This window comes from Rissa tridactyla, chromosome 1, assembly GCF_028500815.1.
Source record: "Rissa tridactyla isolate bRisTri1 chromosome 1, bRisTri1.patW.cur.20221130, whole genome shotgun sequence".
NCBI lineage: Eukaryota > Metazoa > Chordata > Aves > Charadriiformes > Laridae > Rissa > Rissa tridactyla.
This window is the reverse complement of record NC_071466.1, coordinates 86,018,537-86,024,854: the sequence shown is the minus strand read 5'-3', so window position 1 is coordinate 86,024,854 and position 6,318 is coordinate 86,018,537.

The window sequence follows — 6,318 nt, the reverse complement described above, 5'->3', positions numbered from 1 at the left end:
GAAGAACCGAGTCCGAAACAAGGGAATTACAAAAAGCAAGAACTTTTGGTAGTTGCTGTCACGCTGCATTGCCAGCCTCTCCCGGCTTTCAGCACCTGCGCTCGCCAGCTGGAGGTAAAGTGAGGAAAAAGCCGGGCTCCGCCGACGGCTCGGATCCTGTAGGCAGGATCTTCTGGACGTCAGTTCTCCCCCTGCTTCCCACGATGAGAGCTGCCTTGCTTAAACGACTGCGATAATGCCGAGGGAGCCGCCGGCGAGCGCCGGAGAATGCCAGCCACCTACTGGACAATCTAATCACTGCCTGGGTGGAAGGGGAATAAAAAACGCACCAAAATCACCGTTAACTCTTTAGATGATTAAAAAAAAAAAATAAAAAAATCTCTGCTCACGTACAGCTGGTGAGGATGAGGTTCACCGCCTCGCCAACTAAAATCAAATAAGACAAAATATTAGTTTGTTTCATACTGCAAATAATGTGATCAGAAAAGTAATCACACCATCTTAAATAAGAGCACACATACTTTGTTTGCACTCTGATATTCAGTTGTTCCAATGAAAGAGAATGATATGAAGCCAAGTTCATCCCCCAGGGCAAATGAACTGAATAAAGCCAATTAAGATAAAATCAACATTAGAATTAAGGTAGGCAAATGCGTATTGTCATTATGCACCTGCGGTTAACCAGGGAAGCCTGAACTCCGCACAATTTTTGTTAATGTTTTAATTTGGAGGTAACAATAATGAGGGACAAAGTTCACCGTTCAATGGGATCATTTTTATTTATGAGATACCCATCATACTGGCATCTATAGGTAATGCATGTTTAGATGCAACAGAGAGAAACTTGCTTGGCTTATAACAGTCTGAAAATGCTCTTTCTCAGAGCTTAATTAAGGTACAACTATTACTGATGCCTTACTGCTTTATAACAGATAGGCTATTTATGATTATATACAAGGACTTTCTGGACTGCAGAGAAATACTGTTAATTTGGAGACCAGCCTGCAGAATTAAATGAAGCTGGAATTTACATTTCCCCTTGCAATTGCTCATTTTTACAGGCAAAAGAATGTTTTGCCGACTGTTAGAATTACTTGGAAGCGAGGGGGGGAGGCAATTCAAATCAGGCATTAAAGTGTGATCACTGGCTTCTAGATAAAGGAAGCATTTCAGGACACGGACTGGAAAATCTCCAGGTGCTCGGGAGCCGTGTCCCAGGGTGGGATTCTGAGCGGGAGACTTCAGTAGCTGTTTTTCTGCCTCATTCTTGTGACCCGGGTCAGTGTTTTCAGCTGCTTTTCCGCTGTTCACTCTAAGTCAACAAGGGACTTATGTGTACCCTTAACTTTAAGTAGGGCTCCTTACTTTTTTTTTTTTTCAAGATAAACACACAAGAGAGTGCTGTGCTGAGAACTCAAGGGAACAGAGGAGAAGCCAAATTTTCTGGTATTCCTTCCCTTCGAAAGCCTGCTTTTAAAAATAGACCTGAAGTTGCCACCATTAAAAGCAGAGGAGGCAGAGCTACTGTGTACAGTCCGATCAGGGTGCACAGGTGACAGTGTTTCGGTGGGTTCAGGCCAGCTCTGGGCAAGGCTGCCAGGTTGGGTAGGGGCCAGCCGGCGGCAGCGCCATATTCGGCACAGCAGGGCTTGACAAAGGCACGGAGAGGCAGCATGGAGCTACAGAAGCAGCCCAGCCACACCACGTGGTGGGACACCTCTCTCAAAAGTTCCCCTGGGATATTTGGGAGTCTGGTCAGAAGGGCTGCTATGACAAAGGGATGAACACATCCCCCTCTTTGCTTGCTGAGCTTTGGGATAAAGTGGAAAGGACATCGCTGGAAGCAAGAGAAAGAAGGGGGAGCAGTCACTGCATAATCCTGGTGGACTGCCGTGGCCAGCAGCCTGGTCAGCTGTTGGCAGTGACCTGCTCTGAGCAGGAGCTGGGACCAGAGACCTCCTGTGGTCCCTTCCTGTTCAAATGACTTGGTGACTCTGGGATTTTTCAGCCTACCAACGGGAGACATAACAGCTCTAGCGCTCATCGTGAGCCTTTATTCTTCCAGATAGACAACAAAATGGTCTGTTTGCCAAAAACCCTCTAATAGAACCAGTAAGTCATCATTTGTAACAGTTTAAACTCTTCTACACTGAAACTCTCACACTGTTACATAGCAAACTATGTGGATGAGCGAAACAAGGAAAGGGAAGTAACGCTGGAACCACTTTTTAAATTCCAGCTGATGGTGGTGCTGGTCACTCTTCCCCTCCCCTCCCCTCCCCTCCCCTCCCCTCCCCTCCCCTTCCCTTCCCCTTCCCTTCCCTTCCCCTTCCCCTTCCCCTTCCTTTCCCCTTCCCTCAGATCCTAAGGAGGATAATCTAAACTTAATTTAGATCATTAAAGCGTTCATTGTTTACGTCAGACTTAATAAACTGTTTCTGGGTACATGACTATTAACAACATGCAGGACACAGGTTTTATTCACAATTGCCTACCCTACAGAGTTGCCCAGAAGTAACTTAGAAACGTTGAGGAAGTTTCCCAGAGGTGTTTTGTCTTGTCATAAATTGCATATGAGAGGTTTTGTTTAATATAAACAGTGTACTTTTTTCCTCATGTCACTCTAGCATTTATTTTCCCTGAGCAGGCAAAATGTCTGGGACAGCCACCTCTGCTGTAGAGTTCATGTCAAGCTCCAAAGCCTTCCTCCAAAGGAAGGTAAGCATCAATACCCATATTTTGCCAGTGGAGTAACCTTCATGCACACCAAAAAGAAAGAAGTGACTGGCACAAAGTTACTTAACAGGCTGTTGGCAGAGTTGTGAATAGAATAATGCAGGTTTCCCCAGCCTGGCCCTGCATTATAATGGTTTTCTGTTAGACAATGAGAGATTCCACAGATACTTTCAATAGATGCTTCTTTTCAGCTCTCAACCTTTATCCAACCTCTAAATGACAGCTGCAGAGAGACAATCTTCTTACTCCTTAATTGTGCACAATGGGGGAGATTTGTAAAGGAGCTCGATGCGTAAAATTTTCAAAAGCAGTTAAACCTATTTGAAAGGTAATGAAATTTAGGCTCCTACATTGCTCATGAGCTCACCACCCAGAAACGGAGCCAGAGTTTCAAACAAATGCAATCTGCACTGAGAAAAGTACACGAGGGCCCATTTTTCAGAGGCTCTTGGAGAGCTGCAGCTGCCACGGTGACAGCTACAGGCAGATTTTCAAAGAGCCCAAACACCCAGCGCACCAAGGTCTTTTGAAAGACACTGATCACTTATTCTACATAGCTAAATGGACTTCTGTTGGAAATCTGGTGCAACAGGGGATTTCTGAGCCCCTGTGAGGTCCCATGGGAGATGCTCTGGTGATGGGAGCCAGAGGATGCTGCTGCGACCACCTGCAGACCCTGAAGCTGGCCAAGGTTGGCACAGCCAACACCTCGGAGGGCAGGAGCACACTGGCTGCACCGGGGTGGGAGCCCAAGTAGCATCCTCCACACCAGGCACCTCCAGCACCCAGGATGCTGGATTGGGGGGTGATGGGGATCATCTCCCGGAGAGCATGGCTTTTCGCCAAGGGTGTCACATTTGTTATCTTGCCACAATGTGACTTTCCTTTGTAGTGGCCTCTTGAATATCTCCTCGGAGGGGATGGATAAACGCCCTTCCATGGTCAAGTGTCAGGAGAGAAGTCCCTGTGCTCAGGGCTCTGCTGTTTCCTGACAACTGGATTACTGGGGCTAGGAGCCAGTGACCAGGGATTGCTCCCTGCTAAGCTTGTGGAATGCAACATTTGCTGATTTACCAAATATTCTCCTTCTGCAAACTGTTCATCTCCCAGAGAGATAAAAGTGGTGGAAAGCATCCTGCCTATGATCTGTCCAAGCAAATTCTTCATTTTTATTGCTGTCACCCCTACCTGCTCACATCACGCTCTGTGTCTCAGTTCACCGCTCCGTTTCAGTTGTCAAAGTTAACAATAATTGTTCACAGAAGGGTAATTTTCTAACCCAGTCCATTCCAGGGATCTGATTTACAGCAGAGCTTTACAGACAGTTAATTACATTAAAATTGAGTGTTTTTTTCAACAGAAATCTAGGCTCATACCTGCATGACTGGAGGTCAGAGGAACTGGTGAGGGAATCAAACATAAGTCACAGTGTAAAAGTGCCCCTGAATGAATACTATGTGCTGGTTTCTTGCATGTATAAAAATGGAAATGAAGCATTGTCAAGTTTTCTCCTTCATCGCACAACCTTTCTGATGCACAGCCTGTACTGCAAATGAAGATGAAGGCCACACAATGTGAAGCACTCCCACTGTGCCTTTGAAAATAGCTTATTCATCCTAAATTAGACAACTCCTTCAGTTTGTTATTGAACTTCATATATCCCCTACTCACTCCCAGCTTCTCATCATGACACACAGTGATCAAAACCTGACACAGCTGGAAGGGATATCTGAGCTGGATAACACCTGGGACGTGTGCTCACAGAGAAGGAAGTATTTGAAGGAGAGACCACGCAGATATTTATTTACAGGAATCTCCTGCCAGGCTTGAAGATTAGCATAGCCAAAAGCATAACGGCATCTGAAAATGCAACGAGTGAGAGAGTAAGGTTGCATGGTGGGCCAGTAGGAGCAAGGAACCAGCCTGTGCCCGGTAAATGAGGGATAAGGAACTTGAGAATGAAGAGAGCTGCCTGTGTGAGATACTCTTAAGGAGGGGACAGGTGGAAAAAGTGCACAAAAGGTGCTGGTGGGAGCCAATTGCAAGGAAAAAGACATTGTCAGCAGCCCTCTGCAAAGATTGGAGGAGCAACACCGCATTTTGTAAGAGCAGAGAATGATGTAGCGGACAAAGTATGAGATAGCAGGCATCTGGGAAAGCAACCTTGGCTATAAAAGGGATAGGAAAAGCTACATCCCACATACTTTACACAGAACCCTCCCTGCAAGACAGATAGACCTGAGCATGCAGAGAGCAGAAAATGTAGAAAGCAGGGTTGAGCGATAAGCAACCAAGAAAAGTGCTGCCACCTTGATGCAGAGAAAACATTAACATGTCTTTTAACCATGCTGAGCTCCTGCTGGCAAATGATCATTCTCAAGGAAACATTGCAGGACAAGATTCGCATCCTGATAGATGGAGGCAAAGCAAAGTCACTGAGATTTGAAAGTCATCTGCATGAACAGAAGACATAAATTTCTAGATGAGGGCAGCTTGGAGGGGCAAAGAGGGGAACAAAGGGAAGAGCATTCCAGTATCCCACAAACAGCTGAGGGGAGATGAAAGATCAAAGATCCTGCAGAAGGGAAAAAGTGGGTGGAAAAAGACAGGGTAGCTGAGGAAAGAAGGGGAAGCCAAGATTTTGGGTTAAGTGTATAATCCAGTATACCATCCTAAGTAACTACCCGGCCAAGGAAAGGGAGGCTAGTGGCAGAGTTTAGACTAGATAAAGCTAAAAGAAAGAACTATAGACTTTTGTGCAAGAAATTTCAGAGGAAGGGGTGGAAGCGAGATTAAAAGTCTGGGCTGGAGATGAAAAAGAAGATGCTCTTCTTCCATGTGAATTCTGTTTTCCAGGGTAAGAGGAAAATAAAGCAGAAGCTGAGAACAAGGAGGTTGGGTGCAGTAGCATCAGAGAGGGCAAGGAAAACATGCATACCCTGTGCTTGTCCTCAGTTTCCTAATTCTTCCTGAAGGGCATTTCACAGCTGGGCACTTTGGTTAAAAGTTCCTGGAAGGCACACGTCTCCTGCTCTCGGCTGCCAGCGGAGCTAGCGCTTCTCTGTGGTTTCTGGCCCTTAGCAGGGATGTGGAAGTATTTCCCTGGGGAGAGAGCCAAGGGGAGCAGAGCACAGAATGGCACGCATGCTGCAAAACAGGTGGCCTCAGGCCTGTACCAGCAACCTCAAGGCTACAAACCCATCCTACTAACATATTTTTTCAGGACCTACTGCCAGAGAGCCCTGAACTCCGCTGGGACCATTAGGGGTTAGCTCAATACCCATTTAAAAGACTTCACTTGGTAGGTGAAATTTGGGCAGAATCAGCCTGAGTGTTTATTCAAACATTAACTCTGTCATAGCCAGACGGGAATGCTAAAGGCCATAAGATCTATGTTGAGACCTCAAATTGTGAGCATCAGCCCTTAGCTGTATCACTTCACATGCATCTGCAGGTGCTGATTTAAGAAGACTAAATCTTCCCTCCCAGCCCCTGGCAGAAGCAGCATTCAGGACCTGCCAGCCCTTGTAGCTCTGTCCCTGGAGCTGAGCAGCGGTGATGGTTTCACCCCCCGTTTCACAC